An 18,642-nucleotide genomic window follows, 5' to 3' on the forward strand; every position below is an offset into this window, starting at 1 on the left:
CTCAGGTACCTACTTACTGGCACTTGAACAAGAAGAACAGGTGTTTTAAGGAATCACTACCAAATCTTTACACCCGAAATGGTGATACAACTACGGAAGTCAGTGTGTGAGCTGAGTGCGCTACCAGCCAAGCTACGGGAAACCTTAAAAAAAGAATCTTTTCAATATGCTTTGCAAAAAATAATGAAGTGTATGTCACCGGTAAGACAATTTTCCAGATAATCTAAAACGAAGTTGAATATTTCCTCCAAATAAGGACAAACATTACCAGAAATTCCCTAAAGGGAACCTGGTACCTGGAATAAGCTGGTCGAAATAGTGGTTAAGTGTGAGTATATCTGCTGTCATTCTGGGCTTGCAACATTGTATTGTTGCAGCTGCTGACTACAATTAACTCAAAGCCATGGCAAGAAAAATTTATCCATAACTCTACAGATCTGTAAGTTCCTAAAATAGAATAGGATAATTATATATTATATCCCTCAACTTTTATCGCTTAAAACAATTTTATTGCGTTTTTTCTAGCATCGTAATTGGATTTTTTTTTCAGAATTGGATAAATATTTTGATCGACAGGTCAAATATGAACATTAAAATGGTAAATGTGTCTTACCTAACAACAGGTCAAATATTTTGATTAATTTGTTTAGGAAGAGTGTCGCCCTCCCGTCCATGGGACGAAGTCGTTAAAAATGTGTTACTCGCCCAGTAAGATGGTATGAATACCAGCGTTCCTCCTGCTACTAAAGTTGTCAAGAATAATTACATTAAACCTCGTAAAGAAATAAAGATGAAATGGAAAGAATAAACTGATGTCTTGTTCTTGGAAGTATTCTTTAATGTTCAGACTGCCATTTTGTTGTTATTGTTGCTGATGTTGCTGCTTCATGCTCCTGACGCTGATGTTCTTGTTTCTTGCTGCAGACGCTGACACTGCTGCTTCTTGCTGCTGATGCTGATGCTTCTTGCTGCTGACGTTGATGATACTCTAGCTTTTTACTGCTGACGCTGATACTGCTGTTTCTGATGCTGACGCTTCTGCTGCTGCTTCTTTATTATTATTATTATTATTATTATTATTATTATTATTATTATTATTATTATTATTATTATTATTATTATTATTATAATACCCATAATTTTGTAAAAGGAAGGACCGGTCAGCCAGCGGAAGGCTTCGGTCTGATGACCAAAAGCTCCAGCGGCGGGTTATCATACGACTAAGACCAGCGTCAGGAAGCAATTGTCCTGTTTCCTGACAAATCTTACCTAACCTTTTTTTTTTTTTTTAATTCTTGATGTTTTGCTTTGTTCATTAGTTGTCGGTGGCCAGCAGGAAGACCAGGGAATTACAACCTTGAGACGGATACTACAGACATCAATACCAGGGTTTTTCCTGATGTGACGCTCCTCTCTCTCTCTCTCTCTCTCTCTCTCTCTCTCAGGTAACTGAGGGAAGGTGTGTCAAGGAAACTGTAAACAAGAGAACCCTCAACGTCTGTTATCTGATATTTGCAGCTCTAGCGGCAGTTATGTTCTTGATCAGTTCTCACGTCTGTGGTGTTCTTCAACATAAGATCTCAGGTCTCTTGTAGTTTTCAACTTCAGTATTCTGTGGCATTTGATTTCTAGACACTTAGGCTCATTCATATTGCCATCTCTTACTTTATCCTCAAGTTTACATCACTTCATCTTGTTCCTGTGATTAATGTGAGTGTCATGTAACATAGATTATTTTTTTTTATCTGCCCTGTCAGTGTTACAATGTATCCAGCAGGTAGTGGTCATGTCTTCCTGTACCGCCGCTCCTCCGTGTGTTGCATGGGGATCGATTGATGGATTTGAGTACATAACGGCCAGTGATTCACGTAGGGAGAAGGTGAATAAGTAATGGTTACTGGTAAGATACGAATACTACTACTAATACGTGTATATGAAGCCTGACACCTTCGTCTGATGTTTCTCTGCACGAGGATCACTTGGGTGATATGTTTAACAAACATATCATCCGATTGAACTTTGTGTGATTGTAAAGAACACTGGTTACTGGCATATATAAAGTAACCAAACCCCGGGTGGAGCTACAACCCGCGATCAGAGTCTCAAAACTCCAGACCGTCGAGGGTTCTAACCCTGCTCTTGGTATGGTTTGTTTGCAATCGTGTCATTACGATTTATGGAGTCATGCATACACTAATATATAATAGATATAATTAAAGAAAAGCAAAGAGGAATACTCTCAATTCTGGTCTACCTTTTCAGCAGTTAGCTACAGATGTACTTGACAACGTACAGTCCCACGCAGGCACCTGCGTGGGACTTCACGTTGCTTTCTCTCCTCGGTAATACTTTGTAATTTGCCTCCCTCTCTCTCTTTCCCTCTCATCATTATTAGTATACATTCGAATATCACAGTTAAATGTGATATGTGAATGCCTCAAGTTCGTCGTTTAAAAGTGAAATTAATTTTAAGACCAGTCTGTGAAGGATCTGATTCCTTTCTTTTCATGCCCAGTCCGATGCTTCACCCACAACCACAACTACTCTATCTCCCCTGGTTTATACATTCCTTGTTTATCTGAAAATCTCTTCTCTTCATCCTTCCTAGCTGGTACCTTAGGTCAGTGTACGTAATCTGGTGGTACATAGTGTCGAATGCAGTCTGACAGTCTTAAAAATAATGAAAAAAGAATGCCATCCTTCCTTATCTGGTTTGTTTCCCTCGGCCCTTCGTAGAATTCTAACAGGTTCATGAATCAGAGTTTGTACTCTAAACCATAACGGTCTTTCGTGACGAAGCCCTCCAGATGTACCACAAATAACTTTCTTGTTGTACTTTCTATATCTTTCAAACTACGTTGGTATTACGTTTTTCGTCTGTTGTTTCTTGCTGAGATGCCTCTACGTCTGAGTGTATTTCCTCAGGCGTTCAAACATCTCTTTTTGTCCTGCTTAAGACTCGTCGGAATTGCTGTATTCGTGCTAAAATATAACTTTTTTATTGTAATTACATGTAAAACACTCTTGAATTTGCTGTAACCCTGACTGAATGTTCTTATGGATGCTTTGCTTTTATCCGACAGTTATCACATTTACTATATAAATACCTGCGCTTCGTTAAAGTTTTCCATGTTAATTAAATTCTTTTTCTTTTTCCATATTGTTTTTTTCTTATTCAGTATTTTCTTCCCTCTGCAGTGTTCTTACCATTACGTCCTCGCATCTGTTTTACCATCTCAACGTACCTGGTCAAATAATCTTTAACCTCTTATGAGTACTTATCAGTAATATTGCAGGAACAGAGGCAGAAGCATATAAGAAGAAAGTGAACAATTATCTCCTGATCACCAAAGTTTGAAAGCGAGCCGCTAGCACCAAAAGCCTGGTTAATCAAGCCATCAACAGAAAAGTTTGGTCTCAGACCGGTCTTTGAGAAAAGAAGAATCTTTAGAACCGGCCACAGGTACGTCGCAGCACGTCTACTGTCTGCTCGCTCCGGTTTTCATACGTCTTGTGTCTTGCTAGGAATTTTCACGTCTGCTGCACTCTCATCCATGTGCTCCATACATGCTGCACTCTCATCCATGTGCTCCATACATGCTGCACTCTCATCCATGTGCTCCATACATGCTGCACTCTCATCCATGTACTCCATACATGCTGCACTCTCATCCATGTACTCCATACATGCTGCACTCTCATCCATGTGCTCCATACATGCTGCACTCTCATCCATGTGTTCCATACATGCTGCACTCTCATCCATGTGCTCCATACATGCTGCACTCTCATCCATGTGCTCCATACATGCTGCACTCTCATCCATGTGCTCCATACATGCTGCACTCTCATCCATGTGCTCCATACATGCTGCACTTTCATCCATGTGTTCCATACATGCTGCACTCTCATCCATGTGCTCCATACATGCTGCACTCTCATCCATGTGCTCCATACATGCTGCACTCTCATCCATGTGCTCCATACATGCTGCACTCTCGTCCAAGGGCTCCATACATGCTGCACTCTCGTTCAAGGGCTCCATACATGCTGCACTCTAGTTCAAGGGCTCCATACATGCTGCACTCTCGTCCAAGATCTCCATACATGCTGCACTCTCGTCAAAGATCTCCATACATGCTGCACTCTCATCCATGTGCTCCATACATGCTGCACTGTCGTTCAAGGGCTCCATACATGCTGCACTCTAGTTCAAGGGCTCCATACATGCTCTACTCTCGTCTATGTGCTCCATACATGCTCTACTCTCGTCTATGTGCTCCATACATGCTCTACTCTCGTCTATGTGCTCCATACATGCTCTACATCCATAAATCCTCTATTTTTCTCTGTGTGTTTCATACATACAGTAGTTTCATCTAAATATTCCAGAATAACTTACATATGATGTCTCTCGTTTAAGTCGCTCTTATACGGCTAAATTTCCCATTTATTCCGTGTTCTTGTCTATGTATCCCATATTGTTTCCCTTCCATCTCCTTCTTTTGACACATATATGCTGTCTTCTAGTCTATGTCACATATATGCTGTCTTCTAGTCTATGTCACATATATGCTGTCTTCTAGTCTATGTCACATATATGCTGTCTTCTAGTCTATGTCACATATATGCTGTCTTCTAGTCTATGTCCCATATATGCTGTCTTCTAGTCTATGTCACATATATGCTGTCTTCTAGTCTATGTCACATATATGCTGTCTTCTAGTCTATGTCACATATATGCTGTCTTCTAGTCTATGTCACATATATGTTGTCTTCTAGTCTATGTCACATATATGCTGTCTTCTAGTCTATGTCACATATATGCTGTCTTCTAGTCTATGTCCATATATGCTGTCTTCTAGTCTATGTCCCATATATGCTGTCTTTAAGTCTATGTCACATATATGCTGTCTTCTAGTCTATGTCACATATATGTTGTCTTCTAGTCTATGTCACATATATGCTGTCTTCTAGTCTATGTCACATATATGTTGTCTTCTAGTCTATGTCCAATATATGCTATCTTCCTGTCTATATCACATATATGCTGTCTTCTAGTCTATGTCATATATATGTTGACTTCTAGTCTATGTCACATATATGTTGTCTTCTAGTCTATGTCCAATATATGTTATCTTCCTGTCTATGTCACATATATGCTGTCTTCTAGTCTATGTCACACTTATGTTGTCTTCTAATCTATGTCCAATATATGCTATCTTCCTGTCTATGTCACATATAAGCTGTCTTCTAGTCTATGTCCCATGTATGCTGTCTTCTGGTGTTTGTCTTATATATGTTGTCTTCTAGTCTATGTCCCATATATGCTGTCTTTTAGTCTACATCACATATATGCTGTCTTCTAGTCTACATCACATATATGCTGTCTTCTAGTCTATGTCCCATATATGCTGCTTTCTTGTCTTTGTCACATATATGAAGCCATCTCTGACTTTTAAGAAACATAGAATTGATGAGGGGGAAAAGAGTGAGTGGTGCACTTAGAAGTCTGTGGAGACAAAAAACTTTGTCCATGGAGGCAAATAGGGGAATGTATGAATGTATAGTTATATAAACACTCTTATATGGGTGTGAAGCATGGGTGATGAATGTTGCAACAAGGAGAAGGCTGGAGGCAGTGATGTCATGTCTGAGGGCAATGTGTGGTGTGAATATAATGCAGAGAATTCGTAGTTTTGAAATTAGGAGATGGTGCTGGATTACCAAAACTGTTGTCCAGAGGGCTGAGGAGGGGTTGTTGAGGTAGTTCGGACATGTAGAGAGAATGGAACAAAAGAGAATGACTTTGAGAGTGTATAAATCTGTAGTGGAGGGAAGGTGGGGTAGGGGTCGGCCTAGGAAAGGTTGGAGGGAAGTGGTAAAGGATGTTTTGTGTGCGAGGGGCTTGGATCTCCAGCAAGCATGCGTGAGCGTATTTAATAGGATTGAGTGGATACAAATGGTTTTAATACCTGACGTGATGTAGGAGTGTGAGCAAAGTAACATTTATGAAGGGATTCAGGGGAACCGGTAGGCCGGACTTGAGTCCTGGAGATGGGAAGTACAGTGCACTCTGAAGGAGGGGTGTTAATATTGCAGTTTTATAACAGTAGTGTAAAGCATCCCTCTGGCAAGACAGTGATGGAGTGAATGATGGTGAAAGTTTTTTTTTTCAGGCCACCCTGCCTTGGTGGGACTCGGCTGATTCCCACCAAGGTAGGTTAGGAGTTATTTCCCAGGCTCCTTCCATCTTTCCCGTGCCACCCCAGGCTTCATTCAGCAACCAGTTTTACAAAGGGCGTCCTGTCTTACGAATTTATTAACTTTTTTCACTAAGGTGTTTGAGGAGGTAGATCATGGTAATGAATATGATATTGTGTATATGGACTTCGCTAAGGCTTTCGATAGAGTTCCACACCAGAGACTATTGAGGAAATAGGAGGAGAAATTTTTTCCTGGGTAGAGGCATGGCTGACAAATAGACAGCAGAGAGTTTGCATAAATGGGGAGAAATCAGAATGGGGGCACGTCACAAGCGGTGTTCCTCAGGGGTCAGTGCTGGGCCCGTTGTTGTTCACAATTTACATAAACGACATAGATGAGGGAATAAATAGCGACATAAGCAAATTTGCTGATGACACCAAAATAAGCCGTCCAATTCATTCTAATGAGGACACTAGAGCACTCCAGGATGATTTGAATAGACTGATGCAATGGTCGGAGAAGTGGCAGATGCAGTTTAATATTGACAAATGCAAAGTTCTAAATGTTGGACAGTTAAATAACCATGCCACATATAAACTAAATAATGTAGATCTTAATACTACTGATTGCGAAAAGGATTTAGGAGTTCTGGTTAGCAGTAATTTAAAACCAAGACAACAGTGCATTAGTGCTCGCAATAAAGCTAACAGAATTCTTGGCTTCATATCTAGAAGTATAAATAATAGAAGCCCTCAGATTGTTCTTCAACTCTATATATCCTTGGTTAGGTCTCATTTAGACTATGCTGGTCAGTTCTGGTCACCGTATTACAGAATGGATATAAATGCTCTGGAAAACGTACAGAGGAGGATGACAAAGATGATCCCATGTATCAGAAATCTTGATAAATTAGACACATGTGCAACTCTTGGGTATCTTTATCGAGGAAACGTTTCGCCACACAGTGGCTTCATCAGTCCATACGTAGGAGAAACTTGAAGAACAGGAGGCGAATTAGGTAATCAGTCCCTCAACCTTGAGTCGATGTGTTCAGTCCATCAATCTTGAATAGAATACGGCATATCAGCGGAGAAGCAGCTTATAAACCGTATGGCAGGAGAGGTGCAGCAGTCATAGGTCGTGTCACATTTGTTCAATGTGGAAGTAGGTCGTGCCCAAGAATTAGGCAAGCGAAGAATTCCTAAGTATTAAGATCCCAAGAAGTTGCAGTGTCTGACAGATTTGTAGATGAATGGTTCAGAGAACCGACATGTTGATAAATTAGACACATGTGCAACTCTTGGGTATCTTTATCGAGGAAACGTTTCGCCACACAGTGGCTTCATCAGATGTGACACGACTTATGACTGCTGCACCTCTCCTGCCATACGGTTTATAAGCTGCTTCTCCGCTGATATGCCGTATTCTATTCAAGATTGATGGACTGAACACACATCGACTCAAGGTTGAGGGACTGATTACCTCATTCTCCTCCTGTTCTTCAAGTTTCTCATACGTATGGACTGATGAAGCCACTGTGTGGCGAAACGTTTCCTCGATAAAGATACCCAAGAGTTGCACATGTGTCTAATTTATCAACATGTCGGTTCTCTGAACCATTCATCTACAAATCAGAAATCTTCCCTATGAGGATAGACTGAGGTCCCTGAATCTGCACTCTCTTGAAAGGCGTAGAATTAGGGGGGATATGATAGAGGTGTATAAATGGAAAACAGGAATAAATAAAGGGGATGTAAGTAGCGTGCTGAAAATTTCCAGCCAAGACAGGACTCGCAGCAATGGTTTCAAGTTGGAAAAATTCAGATTCAGAAAGGATATAGGAAAGCACTGGTTTGGTAATAGAGTTGTAGATGAGTGGAACAAACTCCCGAGTACAGTTATTGAGGCTAAAACGTTGTGTAGTTTTAAAAATAGGTTAGATAAATACATGAGTGGGTGTGGGTGGGTGTGAGTTGGACCTGACTAGCTTGTGCTGCTGGGTCTGGTACAGTGCTCCATCCTTGAGTGGAGATGATCAGACTGGGTGGCTCATTGGGCTAATCCGGGGGGACACATGGACCTGCTCCGCATGGGTCAGTAGGCCTGTTGCAGTGTTCCTTCTTTCTTATGTTATGTTCTTATGAAATATTCAACCTAGAAATGAACCAGGAACCAAGTACCACCAAGGACATTGAATTGGTAAGCATATAAGTGGGCGTAAGACTGACAGCCGCTAGTGTAGGTGTGCCTCATTTGCTCGACAGAAAACGTGGAGAGGCTGGCAGTCTCTTCGTGAATAGACTGACTGTTTAACTGAGTCCGTCAAGTATATACACATAAAATCTCAACAGTAATGGTCATCTTACGACCAGTTGGTTGCATAAAGCAGTGGTGGTTCCATGAGTTGGACCACTGAAGAATGACTATCATTGATAGTCACTAATAGTTTATTCACATTGTCTAATTTAGTTCTTCATTCAGAAATGAGTCAGACGTCTTCATTGTTAAAGTAATTTACTGTATAAACAGCAGTTTCTGAAAATTGCTTCCATGTCTAATGTCTTATCGTTCTGATGTTACCACATCTACATTGAGCGATGCATTCTGCGAAAATATCCACTGTTCTTAGCTCTCAATAACATGTTATCAAGTGTAGAATTCTTCAAATTACTACCTTGTCGGGATTTCCCATAAGTTATTGATAAATGTCAAGGGCTGGTTCGGCTCCCTTGCACGCAGTTACTTGTTGTTACGATTAATTAAGATACCAGAGAATTTTATTCTTCTCCAGACTAAGTGTGTAATATTGGTAGAATTACCGACAATGTTAAGTAAAAGGACACAGATGTAAATAACGTGACATATTATTGTGGCAACGTTTCGCTCTCCAGGAGCTTTGTCAAGCCGTTACTCCTTGACGAAGCTCCTGGAGAGCGAAACGTTGCCACAGTAAAATGTCACATTAGTTGCATTTGTGTCCTTTTACTAAACAGACTCAGAGTATATATATAGACTGCCCAGTCGAAACGATATAGGTCTCTTTTGTTTCTTTCTCACAGTTTTCCATTCCATTCCCCTCCTCTCTCCTCCTTTCTCTCACCTCTCACATTCACCTCTCCCCTACTTCCTCATCTTCCTCCTTCATCGCCTCTTCCTTTCCCTTTCCACTCCTCACGATCCTTCAGCGGAAACTCACTGACCTCTGACCTGGTCTCTCCTCTCCCTGGAGGTCAGTCGCATCTCTCCTGGGCAGCATGTTTTCCCTCAGCCAGCCTGGGTCAGCGAGGCCCAGCGGTCCTCCTATCCCACTTTCTCGTTACCGCGTGAGTGGTTTTGCTGCTGGTGTGGCAAGAGCCAGTCCCGAATTTGATACTAGTTTTTGGTGGCAGCTGTTGAGTGATAACATTACCTGCCATCCATTACCCAAGTTAATGCACACGCTGGCTAATGCACACATTCTTATCATCTGAAATCTTTCATGCTTATATTACAACGAGAAGATTTCTGTGTTGTTGTGTGTCTAACATTCCCGATCTGAGTGTGACGAGGTTGTAGCACTCCCGATCTGAGTGTGACGAGGTTGTAGCACTCCCGATCTGAGTGTGACGAGGTTGTAGCACTCCCGATCTGAGTGTGACAAGGCTGTAGCACTCCCGATCTGAGTGTGACGAGGTTGTAGCACTACCGATCTGAGTGTGACGAGGTTGTAGCACTTCCGATCTGAGTGTGACAGTTATAGCAGTACAGATCTGAGTGTAGCACTCCAGACCTGAGTGTGACAAGGTTGTAGCACTTCCGATCTGAGTGTGACGAGGTTGTAGCACTCCCGCTCTGAGTGTGACAGTTATAGCAGTACAGATATGAGTGTAGCACTCCAGACCTGAGTGTGACATGGTTGTAGCACTCCCGATCTGAGTGTGAGGATGTTGTAGCATTCCAGACTGAGCACATGGTTGTAGCACTCCAGATCAGAGTGTGACATGGTTGTAGCACTACATACCTGAGCACATGGTTGTAGCACTACATACCTGAGCACATGATTGTAGCACTCCAGACCTGAGCACATGATTGTAGCACTCCAGACCTGAGCACATGATTGTAGCACTCCAGACCTGAGCACATGGTTGTAGCACTCCAGACCTGAACACGTGGTTGTAGCACTCCAGATCTGAGTGTGACATGGTTGTAGCACTACATACCTGAGCACATGGTTGTAGCAATCCAGACCTGAGCACATGGTTATAGCAATCAAGACATGAGCACATGATTGTAGCACTCCAGACCTGAGCACATGGTTGTAGCACTCCAGACCTGAACACGTGGTTGTAGCACTCCAGATCAGAGTGTGACATGGTTGTAGCACTACATACCTGAGCACATGGTTGTAGCACTACATACCTGAGCACATGGTTATAGCAATCAAGACATGAGCACATGATTGTAGCACTCCAGACCTGAGCACATGATTGTAGCACTCCAGACCTGAGCACATGGTTGTAGCAATCCAGATCTGAGCACATGGTTGTAGCACTCCAGACCTGAGCACATGGTTGTAGCAATCCAGATCTGAGTGGACATGGTTGTAGCACTCCAGACATTAGCACATGGTTGTAGCACTCCAGACCTGAGCACATGGTTGTAGCACTCCAGACCTGAGCACATGGTTGTAGCACTCCAGACCTGAGCACATGGTTGTAGCACTCCAGACCTGAGCACATGGTTGTAGCACTCCTGACCTGAGCACATGGTTGTAGCACTCCAGACCTGAGCACATGGTTGTAGCACTCCAGACCTGAGCACATGGTTGTACCAATCCAGATCTGAGTGGACATGGTTGTAGCACTCCAGACCTGAGCACATGGTTGTAGCATTCCAGACCTGAGCACATGGTTGTAGCACTCCAGACATTAGCACATGGTTGTAGCACTCCAGACCTGAGCACATGGTTGTAGCATTCCAGACCTGAGCACATGGTTGTAGCACTCCAGACATTAGCACATGGTTGTAGCACTCCAGACCTGAGCACATGATTGTAGCACTCCAGACCTGAGCACATGGTTGTAGCACCCCAGACCTGAGCACATGGTTGTAGCACTCCAGACCTGAGCACATGGTTGTAGCACTCCAGACCTGAGCACATGGTTGTAGCACTCCAGACATTAGCACATGGTTGTAGCACTCCTGACCTGAGCACATGGTTGTAGCACTCCACACCTGAGCACATGGTTGTAGCACTCCAGACCTGAGCATATGGATGTAGCACTCCAGACCTGAGCACATGGTTGTAACACTCCAGACCTGAGCACATGGTTGTAGCACTCCTGACATGAGCACATGATTGTAGCACTCCAGACCTGAGCAGATGGTTGTAGCACTCCAGACCTGAGCACATGATTGTAGCACTCCAGACCTGAGTGAACATGGTTGTAGCACTCCAGACCTGAGCACATGGTTGTAGCACTCCAGACCTGAGCACATGATTGTAGCACTCCAGACCTGAGTGAACATGGTTGTAGCACTCCAGACCTGAGCACATGGTTGTAGCACTCCAGATCTGAGCACATGATTGTAGCACTCCAGACCTGAGTGAACATGGTTGTAGCGCTCCTGACCTGAGCACATGGTTGTAGCACTCCAGACCTGAGCACATGATTGTAGCACTCCAGACCTAAGTGAACATGGTTGTAGCACTCCAGATCTGAGCATATAATTGTAGCACTCCAGACCTGAGCACATGATTGTAGCACTCCAGACCTGAGCACATGATTGTAGCACTCCAGACCTGAGTACATGATTGTAGCACTCCAGACCTGAGCATATGGTTGTAGCACTCAAGACCTGAGCACATGTTTGTAGCACTCCAGACCTGAGCATATGGTTGTAGCACTCCAGACCTGAGCACATGATTGTAGCAATCCAGACCTGAGCACATGGTTGTAGCACTCCAGACCTGAGCACATGGTTGTAGCACTCCAGACCTGAGCACATGGTTGTAGCAATCCAGACCTGAGCACATGGTTGTAGCACTACATACCTGAGCACAGAGTTGTAGCAATCCAGACCTGAGCACATGGTTGTAGCAACCCAGACCTGAGCACATAGTTGTAGCACTACATACCTGAGCACATGGTTGTAGCAATCCAGACCTGAGCACATAGTTGTAGCACTCCAGACTTGAGCGCATGGTTGTAGCACTCCAGACCTGAGTGAACATGGTTGTAGCACTCCAGACCTGAGCACATGGTTGTAGCACTCCAGACCTGAGCACATGATTGTAGCACTCCAGACCTGAGTGAACATGGTTGTAGCACTCCAGACCTGAGCACATGGTTGTAGCACTCCAGACCTGAGTGAACATGGTTGTAGCACTCCAGACCTGAGCACATGCTTGTAGCACTCCAGACCTGAGTGAACATGGTTGTAGCAATCCAGACCTGAGCACATGGTTGTAGCACTCCAGACCTGAGTGAACATGGTTGTAGCACTCCAGACCTGAGCACATGATTGTAGCACTCCAGACCTGAGTGAACATGGTTGTAGCAATCCAGACCTGAGCACATGTTTGTAGCACTCCAGACCTGAGCACATAATTGTAGCTCTCCAGACCTGAGCACATGATTGTAGCACTCCTGACCTGAGCACATGGTTGTAGCAATCCAGGCCTGAGCACATGGTTGTAACACTCCAGACCTGAGCACATGGTTGTAGCACTCCTGATCTGAGCACATGATTGTAGCACTCCAGACCTGAGCAGATGGTTGTAGCACTCCAGATCTGAGCACATGGTTGTAGCACTCCAGACCTGAGCACATGATTGTAACACTCCAGATCTGAGCACATGGTTGAAGCACTCCAGACCTTAGCACATAATTGTAGCACTCCACACCTGAGCACATGATTGTAGCACTCCAGACCAGAGCATATGGTTGTAGCACTCAAGACCTGAGCACATGGTTGTAGCACTCCACACCTGAGCATATGGTTATAGCACTCCAGACCAGAGCACATGATTGTAGCACTCCAGACCTGAGCACATGGTTGTAGCAATCCAGAACTGAGCACATTGTTGTAGCACTACATACCTGAGCACATGGTCGTAGCAATCCAGACCTGAGCACATGGTTGTAGCACTCCAGACCTGAGCACATGGTTGTACCAATCCAGATCTGAGTGGACATGGTTGTAGCACTCCAGACCTGAGCACATGGTTGTAGCATTCCAGACCTGAGCACATGGTTGTAGCACTCCAGACATTAGCACATGGTTGTAGCACTCCAGACCTGAGCACATGGTTGTAGCATTCCAGACCTGAGCACATGGTTGTAGCACTCCAGACATTAGCACATGGTTGTAGCACTCCAGACCTGAGCACATGATTGTAGCACTCCAGACCTGAGCACATGGTTGTAGCACCCCAGACCTGAGCACATGGTTGTAGCACTCCAGACCTGAGCACATGGTTGTAGCACTCCAGACCTGAGCACATGGTTGTAGCACTCCAGACATTAGCACATGGTTGTAGCACTCCTGACCTGAGCACATGGTTGTAGCACTCCACACCTGAGCACATGGTTGTAGCACTCCAGACCTGAGCATATGGTTGTAGCACTCCAGACCTGAGCACATGGTTGTAACACTCCAGACCTGAGCACATGGTTGTAGCACTCCTGACATGAGCACATGATTGTAGCACTCCAGACCTGAGCAGATGGTTGTAGCACTCCAGACCTGAGCACATGATTGTAGCACTCCAGACCTGAGTGAACATGGTTGTGAGTGAGCACATGGTTGTATCACTCCAGACCTGAGCACATGGTTGTAGCACTCCAGACCTGAGCACATGATTGTAGCACTCCAGACCTGAGAGAACATGGTTGTAGCACTCCAGACCTGAGCACATGGTTGTAGCACTCCAGATCTGAGCACATGATTGTAGCACTCCAGACCTGAGTGAACATGGTTGTAGTCCAGCTGAGCATAATTGTAGCACTCCAGACCTGAGCACATGGTTGTAGCACTCCAGACCTGAGCACATGTTTGTAGCACTCCAGACCTAAGTGAACATGGTTGTAGCACTCCAGATCTGAGCACTATACATTGTAGCACTCCAGACCTGAGCACATGATTGTAGCACTCCAGACCTGAGCACATGATGGTTGTAGCACTCCAGACCTGAGCACATGTTTGTAGCACTCCAGACCTGAGCATATGGTTGTAGCACTCCAGAGACCTGAGCACCTGAGCATATGGTTGTAGCACTCCAGACCTGAGCACATGATTGTAGCACTCCAGACCTGAGCACATGGTTGTAGCACTCCAGACCTGAGCACATGATTGTAGCACTCCAGATGTACATGTTGTAGCACTCCAGACCTGAGCACATTGTTGTAGCACTCCAGACCTGAGCACATGGTTGTAGCACTCCAGACCTGAGCACATGGTTGTAGCACTCCAGACCTGAGCACATGGATTGTAGCACTCCAGACCTGAGCACATGTTGTTCCAGACCTGAGCACATGGTTGTAGCACTCCAGACCTGAGCACATGGTTGACCTAGCACTAGCACATACCTGAGCACAGAGTTGTAGCAATCCAGACCTGACCACATGGTTGTAGCAACCCAGACCTGAGCACATAGTTGTAGCACTACATACCTGAGCACATGGTTGTAGCAATCCAGACCTGAGCACATAGTTGTAGCACTCCAGACTTGAGCGCATGGTTGTAGCACTCCAGACCTGAGTGAACATGGTTGTAGCACTCCAGACCTGAGCACATGGTTGTAGCACTCCAGACCTGAGCACATGATTGTAGCACTCCAGACCTGAGTGAACATGGTTGTAGCACTCCAGACCTGAGCACATGGTTGTAGCACTCCAGACCTGAGTGAACATGGTTGTAGCACTCCAGACCTGAGCACATGCTTGTAGCACTCCAGACCTGAGTGAACATGGTTGTAGCAATCCAGACCTGAGCACATGGTTGTAGCACTCCAGACCTGAGTGAACATGGTTGTAGCACTCCAGACCTGAGCACATGATTGTAGCACTCCAGACCTGAGTGAACATGGTTGTAGCAATCCAGACCTGAGCACATGTTTGTAGCACTCCAGACCTGAGCACATAATTGTAGCTCTCCAGACCTGAGCACATGATTGTAGCACTCCAGACCTGAGCACATGGTTGTAGCACTCCAGGCCTGAGCACATGGTTGTAACACTCCAGACCTGAGCACATGGTTGTAGCACTCCTGATCTGAGCACATGATTGTAGCACTCCAGACCTGAGCAGATGGTTGTAGCACTCCAGATCTGAGCACATGGTTGTAGCACTCCAGACCTGAGCACATGATTGTAACACTCCAGATCTGAGCACATGGTTGAAGCACTCCAGACCTTAGCACATAATTGTAGCACTCCACACCTGAGCACATGATTGTAGCACTCCAGACCAGAGCATATGGTTGTAGCACTCAAGACCTGAGCACATGGTTGTAGCACTCCACACCTGAGCATATGGTTATAGCACTCCAGACCAGAGCACATGATTGTAGCACTCCAGACCTGAGCACATGGTTGTAGCAATCCAGAACTGAGCACATTGTTGTAGCACTACATACCTGAGCACATGGTTGTAGCAATCCAGACCTGAGCACATGGTTGTAGCACTCCAGACCTGAGCACATGGTTGTAGCACTCCAGACCTGAACACATGGGTGTAGCAATCCAGATCTGAGTGGACATGGTTGTAGCACTCCAGACCTGAGCACATGGTTGTAGCACTCCAGACCTGAGCACATAATTGTAGCACTCCAGACCTGAGCACATGATTGTAGCACTCCAGACCTGAGCACATGGTTGCAGCACTCCAGACCTGAGCACATGGTTGTAACACTCCAGACCTGAGCACATAGTTGTAGCACTACTGACCTGAGCACATGATTGTAGCACTCCAGACCTGAGCAGATGGTTGTAGCACTCCAGACCTGAGCACATGATTGTAGCACTCCAGACCTGAGTGAACATGGTTGTAGCACTCCAGACCTGAGCACATGATTGTAGCACTCCAGACCTGAGTGAACATGGTTGTAGCACTCCAGACCTGAGCACATGGTTGTAGCACTCCAGATCTGAGCACATGATTGTAGCACTCCAGACCTGAGTGAACATGGTTGTAGCGCTCCTGACCTGAGCACATGGTTGTAGCACTCCAGACCTGAGCACATGATTGTAGCACTCCAGACCTGAGTGAACATGGTTGTAGCACTCCAGATCTGAGCATATAATTGTAGCACTCCAGACCTGAGCACATGATTGTAGCACTCCAGACCTGAGCACATGATTGTAGCACTCCAGACCTGAGTACATGATTGTAGCACTCCAGACCTGAGCATATGGTTGTAGCACTCAAGACCTGAGCACATGGTTGTAGCACTCCAGACCTGAGCATATGGTTGTAGCACTCCAGACCTGAGCACATGATTGTAGCACTCCAGACCTGAGCACATGGTTGTAGCACTCCAGACCTGAGCACATGGTTGTAGCAATCCAGACCTGAGCACATGGTTGTAGCACTACATACCTGAGCACAGAGTTGTAGCAATCCAGACCTGAGCACATGGTTGTAGCAACCCAGACCTGAGCACATGGTTGTAGCACTACATACCTGAGCACATGGTTGTAGCATTCCAGACCTGAGCACATTGTTGTAGCACTCCAGACTTGAGCGCATGGTTGTAGCACTCCAGACCTGAGCACATGGTTGTAGCACTCCAGACCTGAGTGAACATGGTTGTAGCACTCCAGACCTGAGCACATGGTTGTAGCACTCCAGACCTGAGCACATGATTGTAGCACTCCAGACCTGAGTGAACATGGTTGTAGCAATCCAGACCTCAGCACATGTTTGTAGCACTCCAGACCTGAGCACATAATTGTAGCACTCCAGACCTGAGCACATGATTGCAGCACTCCAGACCTGAGCACATGGTTGTAGCACTCCAGGCCTGAGCACATGGTTGTAACACTCCAGACCTGAGCACATGGTTGTAGCACTCCTGACCTGAGCACATGATTGTAGCACTCCAGACCTGAGCACATGATTGTAGCACTCCAGACCTGAGCACATGGTTGCAGCACTCCAGACCTGAGCACATGGTTGTAACACTCCAGACCTGAGCACATATTTGTAGCACTACTGACCTGAGCACATGATTGTAGCACTCCAGACCTGAGCAGATGGTTGTAGCACTCCAGACCTGAGCACATGATTGTAGCACTCCAGACCTGAGTGAACATGGTTGTAGCACTCCAAACCTGAGCACATGGTTGTAGCACTCCAGACCTGAGCACATGATTGTAGCACTCCAGACCTGAGTGAACATGGTTGTAGCACTCCAGATCTGAGCATATAATTGTAGCACTCCAGACCTGAGCACATGATTGTAGCACTCCAGACATTAGCACATGGTTGTAGCACTCCAGACCTGAGCACATGATTGTAGCACTCCAGACCTGAGCACATGGTTGTAGCACCCCAGACCTGAGCACATGGTTGTAGCACTCCAGACCTGAGCACATGGTTGTAGCACTCCAGACCTGAGCACATGGTTGTAGCACTCCAGACCTGAGCACATGGTTGTAGCACTCTGAGCACATGGTTGTAGCACTCCAGATCTGAGCACATGATTGTGACCTGAGCACATGGTTGTAGCACTCCAGACCTGAGCACATGGTTGTAGCACTCCAGACCTGAGCACATGGTTGTAGCACTCCAGACCTGAGCACATGGTTGTAACACTCCAGACCTGAGCACATGGTTGTAGCACTCCTGACCTGAGCACATGATTGTAGCACTCCAGACCTGAGCAGATGGTTGTAGCACTCCAGACCTGAGCACATGATTGTAGCACTCCAGACCTGAGTGAACATGGTTGTAGCACTCCAAACCTGAGCACATGGTTGTAGCACTCCAGACCTGAGCACATGATTGTAGCACTCCAGACCTGAGTGAACATGGTTGTAGCACTCCAGATCTGAGCATATAATTGTAGCACTCCAGACCTGAGCACATGATTGTAGCACTCCAGACCTGAGCACATGATTGTAGCACTCCAGACCTGAGTACATGATTGTAGCACTCCAGACCTGAGCATATGGTTGTAGCACTCAAGACAAGAGCACATGGTTGTAGCACTCCACACCTGAGCATATGGTTGTAGCACTCCAGACCTGAGCACATGATTGTAGCACTCCAGACCTGAGCACATGGTTGTAGCACTCCAGACCTGAGCACATGGTTGTAGCAATCCAGACCTGAGCACATGGTTGTAGCACTACATACCTGAGCACATAGTTGTAGCAATCCAGACCTGAGCACATGGTTGTAGCAACCCAGACCTGAGCACATGGTTGTAGCACTCCAGACCTGAGCACAT

This window comes from Cherax quadricarinatus, chromosome 1, assembly GCF_038502225.1.
Source record: "Cherax quadricarinatus isolate ZL_2023a chromosome 1, ASM3850222v1, whole genome shotgun sequence".
NCBI lineage: Eukaryota > Metazoa > Arthropoda > Malacostraca > Decapoda > Parastacidae > Cherax > Cherax quadricarinatus.